The 27200-nt window shown below is 41.7% G+C and overlaps 1 long non-coding RNA gene and 1 other non-coding gene across 2 annotated transcripts in view; one reads left to right on the forward strand and one right to left on the reverse strand.

Moving 5' to 3' along the window:
• Positions 1-25050, forward strand: part of LOC140818618 (uncharacterized) — a 36232-nt gene extending 11182 nt beyond the window's left edge. The window contains exon 3 of the long non-coding RNA XR_012115011.1: positions 24965-25050. This is a non-coding gene — a long non-coding RNA (uncharacterized lncRNA). The remainder of the gene's footprint in view (positions 1-24964) is intronic.
• Positions 12184-12290, reverse strand: LOC140818898 (small nucleolar RNA R71). Its single transcript, XR_012115128.1, has one exon. It is a non-coding gene; the product is annotated as a small nucleolar RNA R71 (small nucleolar RNA).
• Positions 25051-27200: the final 2150 nt, after the last annotated feature.

Raw genomic sequence — 27200 nt, forward strand, 5'->3', positions numbered from 1 at the left:
ATAGGAAGATTCTGCAACAAACCTCCAGGTCGTCGATACTCAGCCTTCACCTGCTGACAGACAAGGCACTTGGAGACATACTGATAAACATTACGTTTCATACCTTTCCACCAAAATCGAGTCCTCAAATCCTTATACATTTTGTTGCTCCCTGGATGAACACTCAACTTGCTACGATGAGCCTGGGACAAAATCTCCTCCCTCAAAGTGTCATCTTCCGGTACAACAACACGACCAGATAAGCACAAAAGACCCTCGGACTGATAGTGGAATCCAGAAGTATTATCTCCATCAGCCAACCGAGCTAATTTCTGAACCTTAGAATCAGACATCTGAGCATCTCTAATCCGAGAATACAAAACTGGCTCGGACAAAATAGTAGCTATACGGATACTCTCTGTTCCCTTCCGATGCTTACAATTGAATCCCATCGAACAGAAATCCTGAATAATCCCAGATACAGCACAAGTCTGAAGAGCAGATAACCTCACCTTGCGACTAAGAGCATCGGCCGTGAGATTCGCAGATCCTGGATGATACTTGATCTCACAATCGTAATCCTTGAGTAGATCCATCCAACGACGCTGACGCATGTTCAACTCAGCCTGAGTGAACAGATACTTCAAACTCTTATGATCAGTGAAGATCTCAAATCGCTCACCATACAGATAATGGCGCCAGATTTTCAAAGCAAAAACGATCGCTGCTAATTCCAGATCATGAACAGGATAGTTTTCCTCATGAGGCTTTAACTGTCTCGACGCATAAGCAATCACATGCTCATTCTGCATTAGAACACACCCTAGTCCCTGTAAAGAGGCATCGGTGTAAACACTGAAACCACCAGATCCAGACGGTAAAGCCAAAACAGGCGCAGATGTCAAACGTCTGCGAAGTTCCAAGAAACTCTCTTCGCACTCTGATGTCCATTCAAATGAAACATCTTTCCGAGTGAGCTGAGTGAGTGGCTTAGCAATCTGAGAGAAGTTGACAATGAAACGGCGATAATACCCAGCCAATCCCAGGAAACTGCGGATCTCGGCTACTGTCGTCGGACGCGACCAGTTCAATACCGCTTCCACCTTGCTTGGGTCAACTGAAACTCCCTTGCTAGAAATGACATGACCAAGGAATACAACCCTGTCAATCCAAAACTCACATTTACTCATCTTCGCATAAAGCTGATTCTCGCGAAGTGTCTGTAAAATAATCCTTAAGTGTTGTGCGTGTTCTTGCTGATCATGCGAATAGATTAAGATATCATCTATAAACACCACAACAAACTTATCCAAGAAATCCCGAAATACCCGATTCATCAGATCCATAAAAACTGCTGGTGCATTCGTCACCCCAAAAGGCATAACCAGAAACTCATAATGCCCATACCGGGTCCTGAATGCAGTCTTCGATATGTCTCCCTGATGAACTCGAAGCTGATGATAACCAGACCTTAAATCAATCTTGGAATATACAGAGGTACCTTGCAGTTGATCAAATAAATCATCAATCCGTGGCAACGGATACTTATTCTTTATCGTAGCACGATTCAACTGCCGATAATCTATGCAGAGCCGCATAGAACCATCCTTCTTTTTGACAAAAAGAACTGGTGCTCCCCACGGGGACACACTGGGTCGAATATACCCCTTGTCAAGAAGATCCTGCAACTGCTGTTTCAATTCTTGCATCTCCGATGGAGCTAAACGATAAGGAGCTCTAGAGATTGGTGCCGTGCCTGGCACTAAATCAATGCCGAAATCCACTTCCCGAACGGGAGGAAAACCAGGAATCTCCTCGGGAAAAACATCCGGAAAATCGCAAACCACTGGAATGTCACTGATACCGACACTATCTGCGGACGAATCAATAGCATAGATAAGGTAGCCTTCCCCGCCCGACTCTAAAGCACGACAGGCTTTCAGAGCAGAAACCACAGGCATCGGGGGTCGCGCTCCCTCTCCATAGAAAAACCAACTGTCGCCCTCAACTGGACGAAACTGCACTAACTTCTGATAACAGTCCACAGTAGCTCTAAACACAGTCAGCACATCTATTCCCAGAATGCAATCAAAATCCTCCATCGCAAGAATCATCAAATTAGCAGTTAAAACATTACCCTCAAACTCTAGAGGACAACCCAAAACTAGACGTTTAGCTAGCACCGAATGACCCATCGGCGTGGAAACAGATACCACAACGTCCAAAGAAGTGAAAGGTAACTTATGACGCTTAGCAAATCTCGCAGATATGAATGAATGCGATGCACCAGTATCAATGAGAACGTAAGCAGGTAATCCACATAATAAAAACACACCTGCGATAACTCTCTCGTTCTCCTCAGCCGCCTGATCCTGGTTAAGAGCAAAGACCTGCCCTTGAGTACGCGGTCGGAGGTTAGAACCCTGAGTAGACTGTCCCTGCTGTGGCCTCTGATGAACTGAAGCCTGAGAACCAGATCCTTATCCTCCGCCCGTCTGTGGACAATCTCTCTTCATGTGGCCCATCTCACCACACTTGTAACAAGCACCCGCAACCTTGCGACAACGTTCCGTCGGATGATCCTTCCCGCAGTGCTGACACGGGCCCCTCTTCTTCCCAAAATGGTGAACTCCTCCAGATCCAGAGGAAGAAGAAGTAGATCCAACCTTCTTAAATGCTTGGGCGCGGGGACCCAAAGAACTAGTAGGACGAGCAGACTGCATGGCTCGACCTCTCAACAAACTGCCCTCAGCCTGGCAACAACGATTTACAAGGCCCTCATACGATGTCGGATCATCGCAGACAACAACCCGATCATAAATCTCCTGATTGAGGCCCTGAAGAAAATGGTTATACTTGGCACTAGCATTGTCACTGACATGCGGAACATACGGAAGCAACTCAAAGAACTTCTGCTGATACTCATCAACAGAAAAACTTCCCTGCTTCAGATTGATCAACTCAATCGCCTTGGTCTGTAGAAGAGCTGGCGGAAAGTAAAGCAACATGAAAGCGGCTCGGAAATCGGCCCAAAGAACTCGACCCTGTCGCTGAACTATCGGTGCAGAGGTAGACCTCCACCACTTGCGCGCACCACCCTCCAGCAAGAAATCAAGGGTATCAATCTGCTGCTCCGCCGAGCACTGAAAAGTCTTGAAGCAGCTCTCCATCCTCTCAAGCCAGTTCTCCGCAACATCCGGAGTCTCACCGCCCGAAAGAGGTTTCGGCCCCATCTGCAAGAACCGATGCATACTAAAACTCCGAGGCTCATCACGACGGTGTTGACGACGTTCTCGATGCTCTCGACGACGCTCCCGATCGTCGCGGTCTCCCCAGCGTCCAACGCTGCCATGACTACTAGCATCGTCGTCAAAACCAGACATCTCTTAGCTACAAAAGTTACCAGAGATTAAACCCAAAAGAACAGTTCTAAATCCCAAAATCTTAATGCATGCTCTGATACCATAAATGTAGTGACCCGTTCCAGAATCACCTACTAATCAGAACTTAAGCATGCAAAATTAACATTTAAAACTGAATCAGGTAAACAGCGGAAAAACAGTAATACAACCCAATCGAATCTGTAAGTACAAAATACTTAAACAACCAGATCGAACTAAATACCAAGAACAAATACCAACAACTACAGGTCAACCTCTGCCAGCTCCCTGTCCAATCCCTCCTGGACCGTCCAACCTGAGACCTGCCCCATCGAATAGGGTGTCCAAAACAGAGATAAACCGAGGACGTGAGCATAAAACGCTCAGCACCGAAAGCATGAGTATACAAGACTATGACATGCATGTATGCAAAATGTACTGGATATCAGGATCTGGGTATATCGAAATACTGCTCAGGTAAATGACGTCAAGGTATGTAGCACTCTGCGCCGTCGCACCAGGAGGTGGCTCCCATACCAAAATAAACCTGTGGATATACCGGTGACCTGACCACCGTCGGCCAACGGGGTCCAACCATCCACAACAAACGAGGGCTGAGCACCCTCTCAACAGGCTATCTCAAAGATAATCAGGCTCAACATGATTATGCAAATGCCGCATAATAAACCATGCATCATATGACAGATAATAATACAACATATAAACATGCAACACATAGTAAAGCATACTCAATCCTGCTATCTCGGATAGTACTTCCGTACCTCAAATCAGTAGATCCTAGCAATCAGCCCTAGAATCAAGCCTGCGTCCGTAGTCAGCCCACTGATGCCGCTAGCCCCCAACTAGAGCACAGCTCCGCTACAAAACCAGTAGCTCCCCGCTAGTGCCCGAACCTCGGGAAAAGACTAGAAACCCATCAGAAACGACTAAAACGCTCTGGAACTCTCGGAATTGGCGAGTGAAAAGTGAAGCCTCGCGCTTCTATTTATAGACAACGATCGGAAGATCCGATCCACTTCGGAAGATCCGATCCGGTGCACTTCGGAAGATCCGATCCACTTCGGAAGATCCGAACTCTGCATGTCTTCCACGTGTCCAGCCACCTGTCTTCGGACGATCCGAACCCTGATCGGACGATCCGAACTCTGACATGACATGACTCGTCTGACTCCGAACAGAACGGTCCATCCGAACCCACTTCGGACGATCCGAACCAACTTCGGACGATCCGAACCCGGTTCGGTCCTTCCGATCCCACCGAAATACAATTAATCCAATAATTAACTCAAATTAGGCATCGGGATACTACATCTTATGTGATGAGCTACTGAAAAGAAGATGCACCTTCGTGATATGAGTAGTACAAATCAAATCTTTTAAGCCCTCTTCAACTGTACAGTCCATTACATTGAACAGTATCGGAATCCCTCTCCTTCCGGTGTAAGAACGGTTCATTCATGTTCCCTCCACCTAGAAGCCTGCCAAGAGCCGCTCATTGTCCATGCCACCTCATGGCACCGGCGATCACCCCCCGCCTTCTTCGGCCCCGGGCCTCACATAGCTGCCTCTAGAACACTCTCAAATGTTCTAGTCGATTATACACTTAGCCAACACAAACATGCCTAAGTTATGTAGAACATAACTAAGTCACTTTACTTCATGGCACTCCGCGTTTGCGCCATGTACTTCAGCCAACTTTAAGGGTCTAACAAACCACCCCCACTAGAAGAACTCGGCGTCCTCGTCGAAGCCATTAGTAAGTCCTTTCCTTTCTCATACTTGGAAATTTCATTTTCAAACTGCTGCTGATTCACATTCCGGATCCAAGTAGCATCTGCCTCGGAATCGCCCCACCCATTGGACTGAGTAATCAACTCTCCGATTCTTCTTACTTTGACCCAAAACTCTGTCATCTGAAATTCGTTCAAATTTTCGATCAAACTCATGCCTTACCACCAGCGGTGCACGACTCATCTGCACTTGTAGTGACCCGTTCCAGAATCACCTACTAGGCAAGAACTAAGCATGCAATTAACCTAATTAACAATAATCAGAGATAACAGCGGAAAAGTCAACAACAATACCGATTATACAACCCAATTGAAGTCTAGAATAACTCAACTAAAATATCCAATACAACCATATCGAAGTAAAACAATACCGATAAACTAAACCAACCAGCTACTCAACGTCCTCCTCCTGCTCCTCCTGAGCTGTCCAACCTGAGGCCTCTATCACAGCAAGCCTAGCCTTACTCAACACCGCTAATCAGGTCTAGCACAAGCCTACGCATCAAAAGCATACTCAATCAATACTACCATGCTCGACTAGCAAAATCAGTACTCCCTAGTACTACCAAAGGTTTAGGGTTTACCTTCGTCCGTCGACAGCCCTTTGATGTTGATTGCCTTGAAACTCAGGCGCCGCTACGCTACTACTCCTGGCAGCTCTTGGCTATCGCTCGACCAACAACTAACCCTAGAAACCTTCCAAATCCTCTCAACTAGAGCACAGCTCTGCTACAAGACCAGCAGCTCCCCGCTAGTGCCCAAATCTCGTAACAAGACTAGAACCTGTCAGAAACGACTGAAATGCTATGGAATTCTCTGAATTGGCGAGTCAAAATGAGGAAATCCGACCACTATTTATAGGCCATGTTCGGATCGTCCGAACCCTCTTCGGAACGTCCGAACTCTTACGTGTCCATCGGCTCTTGACAGCTCATGATCGGATCCTCCGATCATACACTTCGGACCGTCCGAACATGTACGTGTCGATCAACTCTTGACACCTAATGATCGGATCCACCGAACTCACTTCGGACCTTACGAACTCTTCGGTGCTTCCGAACCATCTTCGGTCCGTCCGATCATGACTCGGTCAAAATTACACATTAAACCTTCTTAATCACCAATACTCCGTTAATTACCCAATTTGGAATTCGGGCTACTACATTCTCCCCCCCTTAAAACGATTTCTTCCTCGAAATCAAGTTTAGAGGATGAACAAAACGAAAAATAACAACATCGTTACCCTCAAAATCTAAAGGACAACCCATCACTAGACGCTTGGCTAAAACCGAATGACCCATCGGAGTAGAAACAGAAAGAATGACGTCTATGATCGTCCTGGTCACCCCATCGACCTACACTCCCCTGACTACTCCCGTCACCAAAGTGGTCAGCCATTGCTACAACATAGAATGGAGAAACTAGTAAATTGGTCAACGGAATTCCCAAAACAGAAATCTATATCCCAAAATCGTATGCATGCTCTGATACCATAAATGTAGTGACCCGTTCCAGAATCACCTACTAGGCAAGAACTAAGCATGCAATTAACCTAATTAACAATAATCAGAGATAACAGCGGAAAAGTCAACAACAATACCGATTATACAACCCAATTGAAGTCTAGAATAACTCAACTAAAATATCCAATACAACCATATCGAAGTAAAACAATACCGATAAACTAAACCAACCAGCTACTCAACGTCCTCCTCCTGCTCCTCCTGAGCTGTCCAACCTGAGGCCTCTATCACAGCAAGCCTAGCCTTACTCAACACCGCTAATCAGGTCTAGCACAAGCCTACGCATCAAAAGCATACTCAATCAATACTACCATGCTCGACTAGCAAAACCAGTACTCCCTAGTACTACCAAAGGTTTAGGGTTTACCTTCGTCCGTCGACAGCCCTTTGATGTTGATTGCCTTGAAACTCAGGCGCCGCTACGCTACTACTCCTGGCAGCTCTTGGCTATCGCTCGACCAACAACTAACCCTAGAAACCTTCCAAATCCTCTCAACTAGAGCACAGCTCTGCTACAAGACCAGCAGCTCCCCGCTAGTGCCCAAATCTCGGAACAAGACTAGAACCTGTCAGAAACGACTGAAATGCTATGGAATTCTCTGAATTGGCGAGTCAAAATGAGGAAATCCGACCACTATTTATAGGCCATGTTCGGATCGTCCGAACCCTCTTCGGAACGTCCGAACTCTTACGTGTCCATCGGCTCTTGACAGCTCATGATCGGATCCTCCGATCATACACTTCGGACCGTCCGAACATGTACGTGTCGATCAACTCTTGACACCTAATGATCGGATCCACCGAACTCACTTCGGACCTTACGAACTCTTCGGTGCTTCCGAACCATCTTCGGTCCGTCCGATCATGACTCGGTCAAAATTACACATTAAACCTTCTTAATCACCAATACTCCGTTAATTACCCAATTTGGAATTCGGGCTACTACAGCACTCGTATCTGATCTTCCTGAAACTTCTTCAGAAACTTATATGAAAAGTTGGATGAATCTTTAACCTATCGGGCAATTTCAACATGTAGGCAACCTTCCCCACTTTGGTCATAATTTCAAAGGGGCCATCATATCAAGGAACCAGCCCGTGATGCACTGCCTTAGCACTGATTTTCATCCAAATTTTATGAGTTAGTTTCAACAGAACTTGCTCACCACTTGGAACTTAACATCCCTTCTTCCCTTATCTGCATACTTCTTCATTCTGTGTTGTGCTTTAGCCAAGCTTTCATTTGCTTCATACAACAACTCTTGTTTTGTTCTGCAAATTGATACGCAGCAGGACAATCACCCCAACTTTTCTGCAAAGCAACTTAATGAGGTACTTTTGGTTGAAAACTTTATAGCAACTCAAAGGGACTCAAACCAGTAGCCGATGACTTGTGCAAATTATATGAGAATTGCGCAATGTCACCCAATTACGCAGACTCGCTGTCACATAATGCCTCATATATTACTCCAACAAATGATTTATTTTCTCAATCTGTCCATCGGTTTATTGATGATTAGCAATAGAGAAATTCAACTTCGAACCTATCATATTGAACAAAGCAGTCCTAAACCTTCTCCTGAACCTTGTGTCCCTACCACTCACGATACCTTGCGGAACACCAAAGTACTTGTAACGTCTACCGTTTTAAAAGTGCGAAAATATGCTTTTTTTATATATAAAAGCTCGCAATTACAAAATATTAGTTAAAATAATCGTATTTATTTTCCAATAAAAGTACCACAGTTTAATAATAACTAACATCATTCAAAATCAACGTAAACGTGTAAAAATCGAAATATCACCAACGTATAAAATTCCTGAAAATTCTCCGGTCTTTGTTCCTCGTTCGAGCGTGAAATGCACCTAGAAACTCTAATGCATGAACATATAAAATTCATGAAATAAATTCTACTGTAGAGCCCAAAAATCAGTACACGTAAAACCAATGCATTTATTTAAATTGTTTATTTAAGTTTAAATTGATTTTTTTAGCGATGTATGATTTATTAAAATGCATTATTTTAAATTAATTAAGCTTATGTGATGCACGTTAAAATATTTTCTTGAGTTTAATGTTTCAGATGATTATTCGATGCGAGATCGAGGAAAAGTGATCAGCGACGATTTTTGGCAATTTTAAAATGTGGTATTTTATTTTAAGTTAAGATTGGGGCATTTTAAATGATTTATTAAGTTTTTAGTAATTTTAAAAGCCTAATTTATTTATTTAGTGATTTTAGGATTGTAAAACTTTTAAAGATGAGTAATTGTGCATTTTATTTTAATTAGAAGATTTTAGTAAAGTGGGTGTTAGTTTACCATTTTGATTAACTTGTTAATTGAGTTGGTATCTTAATTAGCTGGTTAATTATCTAATTAAGCAATTTTTATTCTCTAATTACCTCAAAACTCAAGCACACACTTACGTTTAACACACACACACACACTTCACCGTCCTTCACTTCAGTTTTTTTTTTAAAGAAAACTTAGGGTTCTTGAAAGCAAGAGCAGCAACCCTCTTCCCCTGTAGTTTTCCAGCAAGTTTTTGTCACTTTTCTTCACGAAAACCGAGGCAAAAATTGTTTCGGATCAACCCTCCCATTCTTCTCGCTTCAGTATCGTCGGTTCGGTAATTTTAAAGATCTAAAGGCATGTATATTCTTTCGTTTATGCATCGATCTCATCATAGTATTCGTTTTTATGTTTATTATGTGTAAAAAAGTTTATGTATGTTGTACAAAGTTTGAGCAAAAATTGGTAGGATCGATTTTGAACGATTTTAGATCTAGAAACTCGAAAATTTCTGTCATTTTAAATACTTTTCGGTCGATATTCTGGAAAAACTTTCAACATATAAAACATAGTACTTTTCGATATCTTCGATTTGACAGTAAATTCGTAATTTTTGGACAAAAAACAGTGAGTTATGATCGTTTTCGTTGAATTGCTCAAACTGTAATTTTCTAAAAATGTGTTCTTGATGTGTTCTTGAAGTTTAATTGTTGCAGGCTTCATTGGGAGCCGTTGGGTGATCGCTGTTGCGTTTAAGTATTGTGAATATGATGTTGGGATGAGTTTTGATACTTCGTTTCGTGTCGGTGGTCCTTGGGTGCATTAGAAGTCGTAAGAAAAGCTTTGGTGTTAAATTATCGTGTTCACTTGTTGTGTTACGTTGTTTGTGATGCGTAGTTGTTTTAGGGCTTTGTTTGAGTTTGAATCAATGCCATAACATCCTAGGATGTGTCTTGAGGTGTTGGTTCATTGACCTTATGATGAGTGAGTAGGATTAAGTCACAAGTGTAGGAAATTCCGTTGGTTCACAATTCCAGTAGTTACACGGACCCAAAGCCGGACCCTTACACGGGGTCCTTGCCCTTGTTTTCTTCGAAATGCGAAATGGACCCGTACCCAGACCTTTACATGGTTTAGTACGACGATTAAACGAGGTTGAGTCCCAAGAGATTTAGAACGTCATAAGGAAATTTGTCATTTTTGGGTGTGAGCTTGACTAATACGTCTAAGTTATGAAAGATAAATATTTGAACTCGTGTTAGTATATGCAACAGTGGCCCCAAGCGAGATCCAACAAATCTCCCAATGCCATGTAAATATGTTTGACGTGCAAAAGAAAATATTTTACGTTTTTGATGTATGCTAAATGTCTTGTGACCAAATTATGAACGGGTTTTGAAGTCGGTGAATGTAGTAGCCCGAATTCCAAATTGGGTAATTAACGGATTAATGGTGATTAAGAAGGTTTAATGTGTAATTTTTGACCGTGGTCATGATCGGACGGACCGAAGATGGTTCGGTAGCACCGAAGAGTTCGGACGATCCGAAGTGGGTTCGGTGGATCCGATCATGAGGTGTCAAGAGTTGATCGACACGTCAGTTTACATGCACGTTCGGATGATCCGAAGTGTAGGTTCGGTGGATCCGATCATGAGGTGTCAAGAGCCGATGGACACGTAGGAGTTCGGACGTTCCGAAGTGGGTTCGGTGGATCCGAACATAGCCTATAAATAGTGCTCGGATTTCCTCATTTTGCATTGCAAATTCTTGAGTTGTGTCTCATATTTGAGACGTTTGGAAGGTTTCTAGGGTTAGTTGTCGGTCGAGCGATAGCCAAGAGCTGCCAGGATTGGTAGCGTAGCGACGCCTGAGTTACGAGGCAATCAACATCAAAGGGCTGTCGACGGACGAAGGTAAACCCTAAACCTTTGGTAGTACTGGTTTTGCTAGTCGAGCATGGTAGTATTGTTCATTGGGTATGCTTTTGATGCGTAGGCTTGTTCTAGACCTGATTAGCGGTGTTGCGTAAGGCTAGGCTTGCTGTGATAGAGGTACGGAAGTACTATCCGAGATATCCTGGTCGAGTATACATCCTTATATGTGTTGCATGATTATGTGGTGCATTGATATATGTCATATGATGCATGCTATTATGTCACGTTTTATGATGCATGTTGCATTTCATGTTGAGCCGTATCTCCTTCGAGATAGCCTTTACTGTTGAGCTGTATCTCTTTCGAGATAAGCTATATCTTGTGGGGCCGCTCAGCCCTGTCTTGTCTTGTGGATGCATGGACACCGAGAGTACACAATGGCCGACGGGTCCGGAGGGCTTCGGTGATCCGGGACATTTTAGGTCCACGTCTGTTCTTGTAGTGGATGCAGTGACCCAGAGGAGTACCGCGCGGCACTATCCACTTGGCGCCTCTAGACTGAGCATTTTGAGATCCTTTGTTAATCCTGTTTCTTGACTACCCTGGTATCATATCATAGCATGTGCATTTCATATAGGCTTGTATACTCATGCTTTTGTACTGGGCGTTCTTATCGCTCACGTCCTCGGTTTTATTTATCTTGGACACCCCATTCCCACGGGGCAGGCCTCAGGTTGGATGGCTCAGGAAGAGCAGGAGGAGGACAGTGAGTAGCTGGTTGGTTTAGTTTCAGTACTATTCTATTTCGATATGGTTGTACCGAATATATTTTGAGTTGTTCTGATTTCGATTGGGTTGTATAACTACTGTCGTTGGCCATATTTCCGCTATTATCTCTGATTATTATTAATTAAGTTAATTGCATGCTTAGTTCTTCATTAGTAGGTGATTCTGGAACGGGTCACTACAGTGAACGTGTCCGAGGACCTCTCCACCCCGGTAAAGCATGACCGGGTTTAGATCAGGATTTGAAAGCGGTAAAGCATGACCAGGGATCACATGTATGTGGTAGTGGATTTTCCCTGCCAGCCCAGTACTGTGGTTTAGTCTTATCAGGCACAATTGAAACATATCTCTACGCAAAATGATGTTATGTATGCTCAAGTATGTCTGATGATGCTGTTCGTTTGCGTTTATTTCCATTTTCACTGAGAGATAAAGCTAAGTCGTGGTTAAACTGTTTGCCTGTAGGGTCTATTACTACATGGGAGGATATGGCAAAGGCATTCCTGATCAAGTACTTTCCTCCGTCGAAAACTATGAAGCTTAGAGCCGACATTACTACTTTTGCTCAATATGAGCAAGAGTCACTTTACGAGGCATGGGAGCGCTACAAGGACTTGTTGAGGAGATGTCCACACCATGAGCTGCCTCTTGGCTTAGTTGTTCAAACTTTCTACTACGGTCTGCTTACTCCTAACCGTACTATGATAGATGCTGCTGCCTGTGGTAACTTACTGAGAAAAACGACTGAGGAAGGATATGAGTTATTGGAGGAGATGGCTGCTAGTAGCTATCATCCTCAGTCTGATAGGCAGAGACGAGGTGCTGGAGTTAATCAAGTTAATGATTTGTCGGCGGTTTCAGCACAGTTAGAGGCTTTGAATAGAAAGATTGATGGGATGAGCATGAGTGGGTCGGCTATGCGTCTGCAAGAAATTTTCTGTGATAAGTGTGGGGGTGAGCATGACGTGCAGGATTGCCAAGATGGCAATCCATTCTATGTGCCTGAGGGAGCACCGGTAAAACAAGTGGGATTCCAGAACTGTCCTAGAAATGACCCTTATTCGAACACATATAATCCGGGATGGAGAAATCACCCAAACTTTTCATGGGGAGGTCAAAACAACCAAAATCGCCAACAAAGAGGTCCACCATATGGGATGCACCAAGGATTCAAGCCAGAACCGCCTCGGGAGGAGAAGTCCAATTTAGAGCAAATGATGACTAAATTTATTTCTGCAACAGAGACGAGATTTCAGAACCAAGATGCATCCATAAAAGGGTTAGAGAATCAAATTGGACAATTGGCTAAGTTGATTGCTAATAGGGAGCAAGGAGCTTTGCCAAGCAACACGGAAACTAACCCAAGAGAACATGTGAAGGCTGTGGAATTGCGTAGTGGAAAAGCACTCGAGTCTAATGAGGAAAAGACCAAGCACAATGAGGATGAGGTGGAAAGTCGAGGTGGTAAGTCTTCTAACTCTACATCTACACCTATTGCACAGAATAAAATTTTTATCCCTCCACCTTTTCCTGCAGCAATGAAGAAAGCTAAATTAGATGCACAATTTGGTAAATTTCTTGAGATATTTAAAAAATTGCATATTAACATTCCTTTTGCTGATGCTTTATTGAATATGCCAAGTTATGCAAAATTCTTGAAAGATATCTTAGCAAATAAGCGGAAGTTAGAAGATCATATGACGGTGAATTTGATTGAAAATTGCTCCGCTTTAGTTCAAAACAGGATGCCTCCTAAGCAAAAAGATCCAGGGAGTTTCTCTATACCTTGCATTATTGGTGACATTAATTTTCATAAAGTTTATGTGATCTTGGTGCGAGTATTAATCTGATGCCTTTTTCTGTGTTTAGTAGACTGGGATTAGGTGAACCCAAGCCAACTAGGATGTCGTTGCAGCTGGCTGACAGATCTGTCAAGTATCCACGTGGGATTATCGAAGATGTTTTGGTGAAAGTGGATAAGTTTATTTTTCCTGCAGATTTTGTGGTACTTGACATGGAGGAAGATTTAGAGATGCCTTTAATCCTAGGGAGACCGTTTCTGGCTACAGGGAAAGCACTGATTGATGTTGAAGAGTGGAAATTGAGACTGAGAGTTGGAGAAGAATAAATTATTTTTGTTGTCTTCAATACTCTCAAGCACACAATGCACAATGATAGTTGTTTTCGTATTGATGTCTTGGATTCTCTCGTTTGTGATTTTATGCAGGATGGATTGAAAGAACCATTGGAGGCCACTCTCACTACTGAAAAGCAGGAGGACGAGCTAGACGAGGAAAAGATGGAGATGGTAGCTCACTTGAATGCCATTCCACCTTGGAGAAAGCAATTGAGGCTTAGACTAGAGGAATTGGGAGACAGAAAAGATTTAATGCCTCAAAAGTCAAGCCTAGAGGAGCCACCTACTTTGGAGCTCAAACCACTACCTCCACATCTCAAGTACGTATATTTAGGAGATAATAATAAATTTCCTGTTATTATTTCCTCTTCTTTGACAGATGATATGGAGAGTAAACTCTTGGGAGTCCTTAAGGAGCATAAAGGAGCATTCGCTCGGAAGGTTTCAGACATAAAGGGGATAAGTCCTTCGATCTGCATGCACAAAATTCTGATGGAAGATAAATACTCACCTCTAGCACAACCACAAAGGAGACTCAATCCAAAGATGCAAGAGGTAGTAAAAGTTGAAACAATTAAACTTCTGGATGCAGGTATTATCTATCCTATCTCTGATAGTGCGTGGGTAAGTCCTGTACAATGTGTGCCTAAAAAGGGTGGGATTACTGTTATTACTAATGAAAAAAATGAGTTGATTCCCACTATAATTGTTACGGGTTGGCGTGTGTGCATAGATTATAGGAAATTGAATGATGCAACCCGTAAAGATCACTTTCCCTTGCCATTTATCGATCAAATGATTGAACGATTAGCAGGTCATGAATTTTATTGCTTTTTAGATGGATATTCGGGATACAATCAAATCACAATTGCACCTGAGGACCAAGAGAAAACTACTTTCACTTGCCCTTATGGTACTTTTGCATTTAGGCGTATGCCCTTTGGTTTATGCAATGCACCTGCAACATTTCAAAGATGCATGACCGCTATCTTTCATGACATGATTGAAAATTTCCTTGAAATTTTTAGGGATGATTTCTCTATTTTTGGCTCCTCATTTAATGAATGTTTAGAGAATTTGAACTTGGTGTTAATTAGATGTGAAGAGAGCAATTTGGTGTTAAATTGGGAGAAGTGTCATTTTATGGTTCAAGAGGGGATTGTGTTAGGACACAAAGTATCAGATAATGGAATTGAGGTCGACAAGGCCAAGGTGGAAGTAATAAAAAACCTACCACCACCTTCATCAATAAAAGGAGTTAAAAGTTTCCTAGGGCATGCTGGTTTTTATAGGCGTTTTATTAAAGATTTTTCTAAAATTGCTAAACCTTTATCCTCTTTGTTGATGAAAGATGCTGAATTTAATTTTGATTCTACTTGTCTGAATGCATTCGAGATACTCAAGGAAAGCTTGGTGACAGCACCTGTTCTGACTGTCCCTGATTGGGAGTTACCGTTTGAGGTGATGTAGCTGTTGGTGCGGTGCTGGGTCAAAGGAAGAACAAGGTATTTCATACCATCTACTATGCAAGTAAGACTTTAAATGATGCTCAATTGAATTACGCTACTACTGAAAAGGAATTACTTGCTATAGTATTTGCTTTCGACAAATTTCATTCATACCTTGTTCTGTCTAAAGTAACTATGTATACAGATCATTCTGCCCTAAAATACTTGCTTGCTAAGAAAGATGCGGTGGATTTTATTATTGCAAGAATTTGATCTCGAGATTCGAGATACAAAGGGTGTGGAAAATGTAGTTGCTGATCATCTGTCTAGGCTTGAGCATGTTAGAATTAAGGGCATTGACGATGATATAGATGACTGGTTTCCTGATGAACAATTGCTTGAGATAAATGCGTACCCTTGGTATGCCGATTTTGCAAATTTTCTTGTCACTGGCACACCTCCACCTAATTTATTGTTTCACCAAAGAAAGAAATTCTTTTCAGACGTGAAATATTATTTTTGGGAGGAACCGTTTTTGTTTAAGATTTGTGCAGATTCCATGATAAGAAGATTTGTGGCGGAGGAGGAAACCAATCAAATTCTGAACCATTGTCATGACCGTGAGGTAGGTGGTCACTTTGGACCCATACGGACGGCATCTAAGGTACTTGAATGTGGCTTCTATTGGCCAACTCTTTTTAAGGATGCTCGTTTGTATGTTCTCAATTGTGATAGATGCCAACGCACAGGTAATATTTCCAAACGTCATGAGATGCCTTTAAATAACATTGTTGAGTGTGAAATATTTGATGTGTGGGGGATTGATTTTATGGGTCCTTTTCCTGCGTCTTTTGCAAAGAAATTTATTTTGGTGGCAGTGGAGTATGTATCTAAATGGGTGGAGGCAGAGGCTTGTGCCACTAATGATGCACAAGTGGTGTTAAAATTTTTGAAGAAACATATTTTTAATCGATTTGGTGCACCACGTGCAATCATAAGTGATGGTGGCACCTATTTTTGCAACAAAATTTTTGATAAACTGTTGGGCAAATATGGTGTCACCCACAAGATTTCCACTCCATACCATCCCCAAAGTAGTGGACAAGTTGAAGTATCCAATCGAGAAATTAAGAGGATTCTAGAGAAGACGGTTAATGTGAATAGAAAGGACTGGTCCATTCGGTTAGATGATGTTTTGTGGGCTTATCGTACTGCTTTTAAAACACCTATAGGCACTACACCATATAGGTTGCTTTTTGATAAAGCATGTCATCTACCAGTAGAATTAGAGCATAGAGCATATTGGGCGACCAAAGCACTAAACTTTGATTTTGCTCTTGCAGGTGAAAAACGATTGCTGCAGTTGAATCAGTTAGATGAGTTTCGAGGAAAAGCTTATGATCTTGCACTATCTTACAAGGAACGCACCAAACGAGCCCATGATAAACACATTATAAGAAGGGAATTCAAAGTGAGTGAAGCGGTGTTGTTATACAATTCTCGCTTACGACTCTTTTCGGGCAAGCTAAAGTCAAGGTGGTCAGGACCATTCACTAAAGCCAAGGTGTTCCCATCGGGTGCAGTTAGGGGTGTTCAAACTTCGGATAAAACCGAAAAAACCGAAAATCCAAACCGAAAAAACCGAACACTAAACCGAACCGAAAACCGAATTTTATAATTCGAATATAAATGTTAAAACCGAAATTAATTTGGTTCGGTTTCGGAATATAAATTTCAAAACCGAACCGTCCGAAAAAACCGAAATTTAATTAAATTAATAATATTATTTTTATTTTATATTATTTATTGAGATGATATTAATGAATAAAGAATTATTTTGAATAATACTTAGTTGATTATTGTTTATGTAATTCATTTGTACTTATATTTAAATATTTTACTAAGAAATCATTTAAAAAGATAACATATTATATTTTATAATATCTTTATATTGTTAATTTAAATAATTGTATCAAAACCGAAATAATCGATCGAAATAACCGAACCATTTCGGTAGAAAACCGAACCGAACCGAAGAAAAATGGTTCGGATATCGGATTATATATTTGTAAAACCAAAACCCGAAAAAACCGAAATAAAAAACCGAAAACCGAACCGAACCGACCGATGAACACCCCTAGGTGCAGTGGTGTTGCATGATGGCAAGGAAGGGACATTTACTGTGAACGCTCAAAGATTGAAGCACTATATCGGTGGCACAATTGAGCCACAAATTGGAGTCACTCGGCTCCATGACAGTCATTGAGGACATGGGTGAAAAGTCGAGCTCTAGACTATAAATTGAGAACTACTTCTACTCCTTATATTGATCTTAATTATATTTTCTTTATTTATTAATCGCATCATTTGCATTTAGGTAGTTGCATGGCATTGCATTCATTTTTCGACGAGAATGTCTCGTTTGACCGCCCCAGCGGGCTCTCGCATTGTTCAATAACATAGTCGCCGAAAACTTCTCGCTAGGGCGGTCATAATTGACCGCCCCCGCGAGCGATACGGTTTTTTAAAAGGTTTTAAGTCGAGGACCTCTCGCTAGGGCGGTCAAAATATACCGCCCTAGCGAGTCGCGCAGATTAAAAATTTTTTCCTCTTCTCTTTTCTTCTCCACTTCGAACCCTACCCCTCCACCTCCAATTTTCGGCGTCTCCTTCCATCTTTTGTCCTCAAGACTTATTATTTGGTAATTTTTCAGGGCAAAGACTCAATCTTGGTCTATACACTCCACCAGGAAGCATTTAGGCTACAATATTTTCTTCTCCGGTGGTCTTTCAAGCAACTCCGGTCATCTTCCACAAATTCCGGTGAGCATCTCCGGCGACCCTCAAGAATTTTCCGGCGTTTTGATACTTTGTGCACTCCAGTCTCGACATGGCACCCAAAAGATCTAAGGTAACTCATGGTGCTTCTAGTTCTCGGTCCACTCCATCTATGTTTGTGAATGAAAAAGCTAGGGAGAGATTTGAACATGCTAGACTACATAGGAAATCAATCCCTGAGCGTGGATTTAGCTCGTCTATTATCGTTCATTTTTCGGAGTCCCAAGTAGAAAGAAGAGGGTGGAATATCTTTGTAGCACAACCGAATGCAGCTGTGGTTCCGGTTGTGCGTGAATTTTATGCCAATGCTCCGGAGGGGAATGAGTATAAGACATTTGTGAGGGGACATCTAGTCCCGTATGATTCCAAGACGATCAATGAAATGTTGGGTTTACCGTCGGTGGACGATTCGGTGTTTCAGGCGTGGGAGCTTAACCCGGATTATGATTTGATCATTCGCACACTCTGTTATCCGAGCACCACGTGGAAACAACCGGGGACTTATACGATCTTTCTTGAAAAATTTTTGAAAGTGGAGGAGGCATTGTGGTATGCATTCTTGTCTAAGAGATTGATGCCGGTCGGTCATACGAGTGATGTGCAGCGTGAGCGGGCGGTTGTTCTTTATGCCATCTGTACTGGGCTGGTGATTGATGTGGGCAGGCTCATTTTCGGACAGCTTAACATGTGTATTAATAACAACAATTTGGCTTTTTACTTCCCGACGATAGTGACTGAGCTGTGTGCTTGAGCGGGGGTGATATTCGCAGATGATGATGAGTGGTTACCGCCGATGAGAGCCATTGATGAGGCTCTTTATAAATCCAAGAGGGAGAAAAGACAGGCTGAGCTGCCCGAGGAGGTATTTTTCGGTTATGGGAGAGCAGCTCAACCACCTCCGACCTTAGGACATGCACCACCACCTCCGCAGCCACGCCGCCGTGCCATGCGAGATCGCGTCGACGAATTGGGCGCTTGCACCAATTATCAGACTCAGTACCAGGCCGTTAATCAGGCTCACATTCAGAACATCGAATACTTGGTGCAGGGGATCTCAACTCATTTGGGCATCGACACTTCTGGACGGCCACCTACACCCGCATACCCGCCACCCTTCCATTTTCAGTACAATTATCCTATGCCCCCAGCAGCTGAAGAGGGAGTTCCACCGCCAGAGAATGAGGAGGAGGATGATTTCTGATCAGGGGAGTTTACTGTTTCCCCTTTCTTTTTATTTTGCATATTCTGTCTTTGCATTTACATTCATGAGTTTTTATGTTTTTAGTGTTTGTTTCGTTTTGTGCAATGAGGGCATTGCACAACTCTAGTATGAGGGGGGTAGATTGTTATGTTTGCTTAGTTAATTGGTTTTAAGTTCGTTGCATTTCTTTTGTTTGGTGGAGTGTATATTACTTTGGTGGTGTCAAGTTTCAGTTATGGGAGTTTATTTGGTGTTGTTAGTATTGCTTGTTTTGAGTTGGTTGTTTTTAGTCCGTTATAATATTGCATGTTTGGTGTCGTTTATGGTGAGAAGACATAGTTTATGAGCCAATGATGATGTTGAATTGATAGTATACAAAAGTATTGATTGGGTCACTTCATGAATGGTACTCTTGATTGTTAAAGCATGAATTTTGGTACAAAGTTTGAACTTTTTGAGCACATATGTGTGGGGACTAGAATTTTGTAGGAATAATGGTGAAATTTGAAGGTTTTGTGTGGTTAACTTGAAAGGCATCATTTATGAGTTGATTTAGCATGTAAACCCATGAAAATAAGTCACTAATTGAGACCTTGAATGAGAACATTTGATTTGCCTTGAACTCTACATTTACCCCCTTTTCAATGCACTGAATTAAAATATCATACCCCTAACCAGCTGTAATCCAAAGTTATATATTCTTAGCCTAGGGAGTACATGTATGAAAATTGTGCATCTTAAAAAAAAAAAAGAGATGTAAGGTGAGAGGGAGCCGAAATAAAAGGAATGAAATTCTATTCCTAGGCTAAAAGTTGGAGATGTAAGGAGACGAGGAAAGTCAGACGAAAAGTCTTGACGATTGCACAATGAAAATGATCGGTGTACTCCCAACTTTTAGCCACTTGAGCTTATTTTCCTTCTTTTCGACACCCTTATCTGCACTTAAGAATTGAATAAAGTTCAATTTATGGTTAGTGATAAATGGACACGGGGGTGCATGCCTGTGAGACTTGTATTGAAGTGTTAATTGAGTGACTCGCATGATTTGATGATTGATCTATTTGAAGTATGAATGACTAGACCCATCATGACACACACAAAGCTGGGGGCATAGGATAATTGTACTGAAAATGAAAGGGTGGCGGGTATGCGGGTGTAGGTGGCCGTCCAGAAGTGTCAATGTCCAAATGAGTTGAGATCCCCTGCACCAAGTATTCGATGTTCTGAATGTGAGCCTGATTAACGGCCTGGTACTGAGTCTGATAATTGGCCCAAGCGCCCAATTCGTCGACGCGATCTCGCATGGCACGGCGGCGTGGCTGCGGAGGTGGTGGTGCATGTCCTAAGGCCGGAGGTGGTTGAGCTGCTCTCCCATAACCGAAAAATACCTCCTCGGGCAGCTCAGCCTGTCTTTTCTCCGTCTTGGGTTTATAAAGAGCCTCATCAATGGCTCTCATCGGCGGTAACCACTCATCATCATCTGCGAATATCACCCCCGCTCGGGCACACAGCTCAGTCACAATCGTCGGGAAGTAAAAAGCCAAATTGCTGCTATTAATATACATGTTAAGCTGTCCGAAAATGAGCCTGCCCACATCAATCACCAGCCCAGTACAGATGGCATAATGAACAACCGCCCGTTCATGCTGCACATCACTCGTATGACCGACCGACATCAATCTCTTAGACAAGAATGCATACCACAATTCCTCCTCCACTTTCAAAATTTTTTCAAGAAAAATCGTATAAGTCCCCGGTTGTTTCCACGTGGTGCCCGGATAACAGAGTGTGCGAATGATCAAATCATAATCCGGGTTAAGCACCCACGCCTGAAACACCGAATCGTCCACCGACGGTAAACCCAACATTTCATTGATCGTCTTGGAATCATACGGGACTAGATGTCCTCTCACAAATGCCTTATACTCATTCCCCTCCGGAGCATTGGCATAAAATTCACGCACAACCGGAACCACAGCTGCATTTGGTTGTGCTACAAAGATATTCCACCCTCTTCTTTCTACTTGGGACTCCGAAAAATGATCGTTAATAGACGAGATAAATCCACGCTCAGAGATTGGTTTCCTATGTAGTCTAGTATGTTCAAATCTCTCCATAGCTTTTTCATTCACAAACATAGATGGAGTGGACCGAGAACTAGAAGCACCATGAGTTACCTTAGATCTTTTGGGTGCCATGTCGAGACTGGAGTGCACAAAGTATCAAAACGCCGGAAAATTCTTGAGGGTCGCCGGAGATGCTCACCGGAATCTGTGGAAGATGACCGGAGTTGCTTGAAAGACCACCGGAGAAGAAAATATATTAGCCTAAATGCTTCCTGGTGGAGTGTATAGACCAAGATTGAGTCTTTGCCCTGAAAAATCACCAAATAATAAGTCTTGAGCACAAAAGATGGAAGGAGGCGCCGAAAATTGGAGGTGGAGGGGTAGGGTTCGAAGTGGAGAAGAAAAGAGAAGAGGAAATTTTTTTTAATCTGCGCGACTCGCTAGGGCGGTATATTTTGACCGCCCTAGCGAGAGGTCCTCGACTTAAGACTTTTTAAAAAACCGTATCGCTCGCGGGGGCGGTCATAATCGAGAAGTTTTCGGCGACTATGTTATTGAACAATGCGAGTGCCCGCTGGGGCGGTCAGCTTGCGGGGGCGGTCATAATCGAGAAGTTTTCGGCGACTATGTTATTGAACAATGCGAGTGCCCGCTGGGGCGGTCAGTTTTGACCGCCCTAGCGAGACATTCTCGTCTAAAAATGAATGCAATGCCATGCAACTACCTAAATGCAAATGATGCGATTAATAAATAAAGAAAATATAATTAAGATCAATATAAGGAGTAGAAGAAGTTCTCAATTTATAGTCTAGAGCTCGACTTTTCACCTATGTCCTCAATGACTGTCATGGAGCCGAGTGACTCCAATTTGTGGCTCAATTGTGCCACCGATATAGTGCTTCAATATTTGAGCGTTCACAGTAAATGTCCCTTCCTTGCCATCATGCAACACCACTGCACCCGATGGAAACACCTTGGCTATAGTGAATGGTCCTGACCACCTTGACTTTAGCTTGCCCGGAAAGAGTCGTAAGCGAGAATTGTATAACAACACCGCTTCACCCACTTTGAATTCCCTTCTTATAATGTGTTTATCATGGGCTCGTTTGGTGCATTCTTTGTAAGATAGTGCAAGATCATAAGCTTTTCCTCGAAACTCATCTAACTGATTCAACTGCAGCAATCGTTTTTCACCTGCAAGAGCAAAATCAAAGTTTAGTGCTTTGGTCGCCCAATATGCTCTATGCTCTAATTCTACTGGTAGATGACATGCTTTACCAAAAAGCAACCTATATGGTGTAGTGCCTATAGGTGTTTTAAAAGCAGTACGATAAGCCCACAAAGCATCATCTAAGCGAATGGACCAGTCCTTTCTATTCACATTAACCGTCTTCTCTAGAATCCTCTTAATTTCTCGATTGGATACTTCAACTTGTCCACTACTTTAGGGATGGTATGGAGTGGAAACCTTGTGGGTGACACCATATTTGCCCAACAGTTTATCAAAAATTTTGTTGCAAAAATGGGTGCCACCATCACTTATGATTGCACGTGGTGCACCAAATCGATTAAAAATATGTTTCTTCAAAAATTTTAACACCACTTGTGCATCATTAGTGGCACAAGCCTCTACCTCCACCCATTTAGATACATACTCCACTGCCACCAAAATAAATTTCTTTGCAAAAGATGCAGGAAAAGGACCCATTAAATCAATCCCCCACACATCAAATATTTCACACTTAACAATATTATTTAAAGGCATCTCATGACGGTTGGAAATATTATGTAATGCCCGAGAATTATAGAATTGATAAACCAAGATTATTAATCTTCATTAACGTGAGACTCGGAAGATATGAGAATGCATGACATGCAATGAGGGAAGAAAAGACATGAGAAAATAGGGTTTGCAAGACCGCACCTGCGGTGCAAACATGACCGCCCCCGCGGTCATAAATTATGAAATTTTGTAAGAAAGGCCGTAGCCACACCGCACCCGCGGTGCTAGAAGGACCGCACCCGCGGTGCAACTACAGTAGGATGACCGCACCCGCGGTCGTTGGATTTTTGAAAATGAAAAGCTGCCGAAGCATGAGCGCATCCGCGCTCCTGGAATCACCGCACCTGCGGTCATGCGTGTAGCTTGAAAAATAAGCCACGTTTCCTGTGTTGCATGCAGTATATATATATATATATAAATATATATTTATATATATATATATATATATGAATGACACGTAAATTCCTCAGAAATTCAGATAAGGGTCGAGGCTTTGAGAGAAAAATCCTTACGCCTTTTAGACTTGCGATTGTGAAAGATCCGTCTATCAGAATTCAAATCCGAACGCAGTATCGTGTTCCTCTTGACTCAAGCTACACAAGGACGTAAGTTTTGTTACGTTTTGAGATGTTTTGAAAATATGATGTTGCTCGAATCGAATATGATTCAGATATGGTGTTTCTACTACCGTAGGCATTGTAGAATTGAATTCAGATTAAAGAACAGACTGTTTCTGTAACTGTTATGATTTTTAAAAGATATTGACGGAGATTCGATATCAGATTTGTGTTATCATTGAGATTATGAGTTATATCAGTATTGATTATGAGTTCTAGTATTATATCTGTGATGTTGAGATTGACGGGGTTATTCAGATTGTATTGTTATGCCGTCAAAACATCAGTTGATTTAGATTGATCAGATTCAGATATAATTTCGATTATATTGTGATGTCGATGATATGAATTAGATTGTATCTTGTTCAGACATTGATCAGATTATGTACTGAGTTGAGTATTGATCAGAACAGATAGTGTATTGAGTGATTCACTGATACAGTGCATTCGGTATTGTCATTTCATATTTGATATGGACAGATTCGAATACAGGTCATCGTCTTCGTCAGACAGGGACGACAAAGGTATAATTCATGTGATATTCGGGAAGATGCAACTCAATTGAGATCCCATTTGAGTTTCCCAACAAAATCACATACTAGAATTATTGTTGTTTATTTTATGATATGATTATGATGCGTTTATAGATGATATATTCATATCTTTTGAGATGATTATGCTTTGTTTACAGATTGTTATTCATTGCATTTAAGCTGGGAGTCTTGACAGAACAGTCAAACTTCTAGATGTTCGGTGATATCACAGCTTAGGGGAAGATCAGTCTCCTATTGTAGATGTGGATACAGATTAGGCCGAAATCTAAGAATAAGACGTACACTCACCCCGATTGGGAGGGTAGGTGATAGATCGTCTTATTCACACCGGGATCCCTAGAGTTATAGTTGAGTCGATTCTAGACATGATTTGACTAGAACTGCATGCGTTTATGGATGTGGTTTCATAGACTATGAAACCCATTTTTATTTCTTTCAGTCATGATAGCATGTTTTTATGGTTTGATTTGAGTTGCATGTTTATCAGATTTGAGTTACGTGCTTATTTTGATTTAATTTCATAGATTATGAAATCTATTGTTTTAATTTTATTCATGATAGAATCTTTCATGATTCACATTGTGTATATGCATGTTTACCATGTTTTATACTGGGATTTATTCTCACCGGAGTATCCGGCTGTTGTCTTGTTTTGTATGTGTGCATGACAACAGGTGGGACAAGATCGGGGTCAAGAGAATGATGAGAGAAGACGAGTTTAGCGTGGTGATTCCGAACTTATTGTAGACTTGGTTTAACACTTGAAATTTAGTAGTTAAACCCTAGATTAGTTTGAGTGAATAATGTACATTATTGTACTTTTATACTGAAATGTATTTTGATACTGAGATGTAAGTTATTTAGATTTCATTACCTTCCGCACTTGCATTTTAAAAGAAAAATTTTTAGACCCTGTTTTTTTTTAATTGACAATTAAATCTCAAAGAAGATTAAGAAAAAGATCAGCGTCCGGGTCCCCACATATTACCTGTGCGTTGGCATCTATCACAATTGAGAACATACAAACGAGCATCCTTAAAAAGAGTTGGCCAATAGAAGCCACATTCAAGTACCTTAGATGCCGTCCGTATGGGTCCAAAGTGACCACCTACCTCACGGTCATGACAATGGTTCAGAATTTGATTGGTTTCCTCCTCCACCACACATCTCTTATCATAGAATCTGCACAAATCTTAAACAAAAACGGTTCCTCCCAAAAATAATATTTCACGTCTGAAAAGAATTTCTTTCTTTGGTGAAACAATAAATTAGGTGGAGGTGTGCCAGTGACAAGAAAATTTGCAAAATCGGCATACCAAGGTTACGCATTTACCTCAAGCAATTGTTCATCAGGAAACCAGTCATCTATATCATCGTCAATGCCCTTAATTCTAACATGCTCAAGCCTAGACAGATGATCAGCAACTACATTTTCCACACCCTTTTTATCTCGAATCTCGAGATCAAATTCTTGCAATAATAAAATCCACCTAATTAACCTAGGTTTCGCATCTTTCTTAGCAAGCAAGTATTTTAGGGCAGAATGATCTGTATACACAGTTACTTTAGACAGAACAAGGTATGAATGAAATTTGTCGAAAGCAAATACTATAGCAAGTAATTCCTTTTCAGTAGTAGCGTAATTCAATTGAGCATCATTTAAAGTCTTACTTGCATAGTAGATGGTATGAAATACCTTGTTCTTCCTTTGACCCAGCACCGCACCAACAGCTGTATCACTAGCATCGCACATCACCTCAAACGGTAACTCCCAATCAGGGGCAGTCAGAACAGGTGCTGTCACCAAGCTTTCCTTGAGTATCTCGAATGCATGCAGACAAGTAGAATCAAAATTAAATTCAACATCTTTCATCAACAAAGAGGATAAAGGTTTAGCAATTTTAGAAAAATCTTTAATAAAATGCCTATAAAAACCAGCATGCCCTAGGAAACTTCTAACTCCTTTTATTGATGAAGGTGGTGGTAGGTTTTTGATTACTTCCACATTGGCCTTGTCGACCTCAATTCCATTCTCTGATACCTTGTGTCCTAACACAATCCCCTCTTGAACCATAAAATGACACTTCTCCCAATTTAACACCAAATTGCTCTCTTCACATCTAATTAACACCAAGTTCAAATTCTCTAAACATTCATTAAATGAGGAGCCAAAAATAGAGAAATCATCCATAAAAATTTCAAGGAAATTTTCAATCATGTCATGAAAGATATCGGTCATGCATCTTTGAAATGTTGCAGGTGCATTGCATAAACCAAAGGGCATACGCCTAAACGCAAAAGTACCATAAGGGCAAGTGAAAGTAGTTTTCTCTTGGTCCTCAGGTGTAATTGTGATTTGATTGTATCCCGAATATCCATCTAAAAAGCAACAAAATTCATGACCTGCTAATCGTTCAATCTGATCGATAAATGGCAAGGGAAAGTGATCTTTACGGGTTGCATCATTCAATTTCCTATAATCTATGCACACACGCGAACCCGTAACAGTTCTAGTGGGAATCAACTCATTTTTTTCATTAGTAATAACAGTAATCCCACCTTTTTTAGGCACACATTGTACAGGACTTACCCACGCACTATCAGAGATAGGATAGATAATACCTGCATCCAGAAGTTTAATTGTTTCAACTTTTACTACCTCTTGCATCTTTGGATTGAGTCTCCTTTGTGGTTGTGCTAGAGGTGAGTATTTATCTTCCATCAGAATTTTGTGCATGCAGATCGAAGGACTTATCCCTTTTATGTCCGAAACCTTCCAAGCGAATGCTCCTTTATGCTCCTTAAGGACTCCCAAGAGCTTACTTTCCATATCATCTGTCAAAGAAGAGGAAATAATAACAGGCAATTTATTATTTTCTCCTAAATATACGTACTTGAGATGTGGAGGTA

The sequence above is a fragment of the Primulina eburnea genome, chromosome 17 (assembly GCF_022965805.1).
Source record: "Primulina eburnea isolate SZY01 chromosome 17, ASM2296580v1, whole genome shotgun sequence".
In the NCBI taxonomy this organism is placed as follows: Eukaryota; Viridiplantae; Streptophyta; class Magnoliopsida; order Lamiales; family Gesneriaceae; genus Primulina; species Primulina eburnea.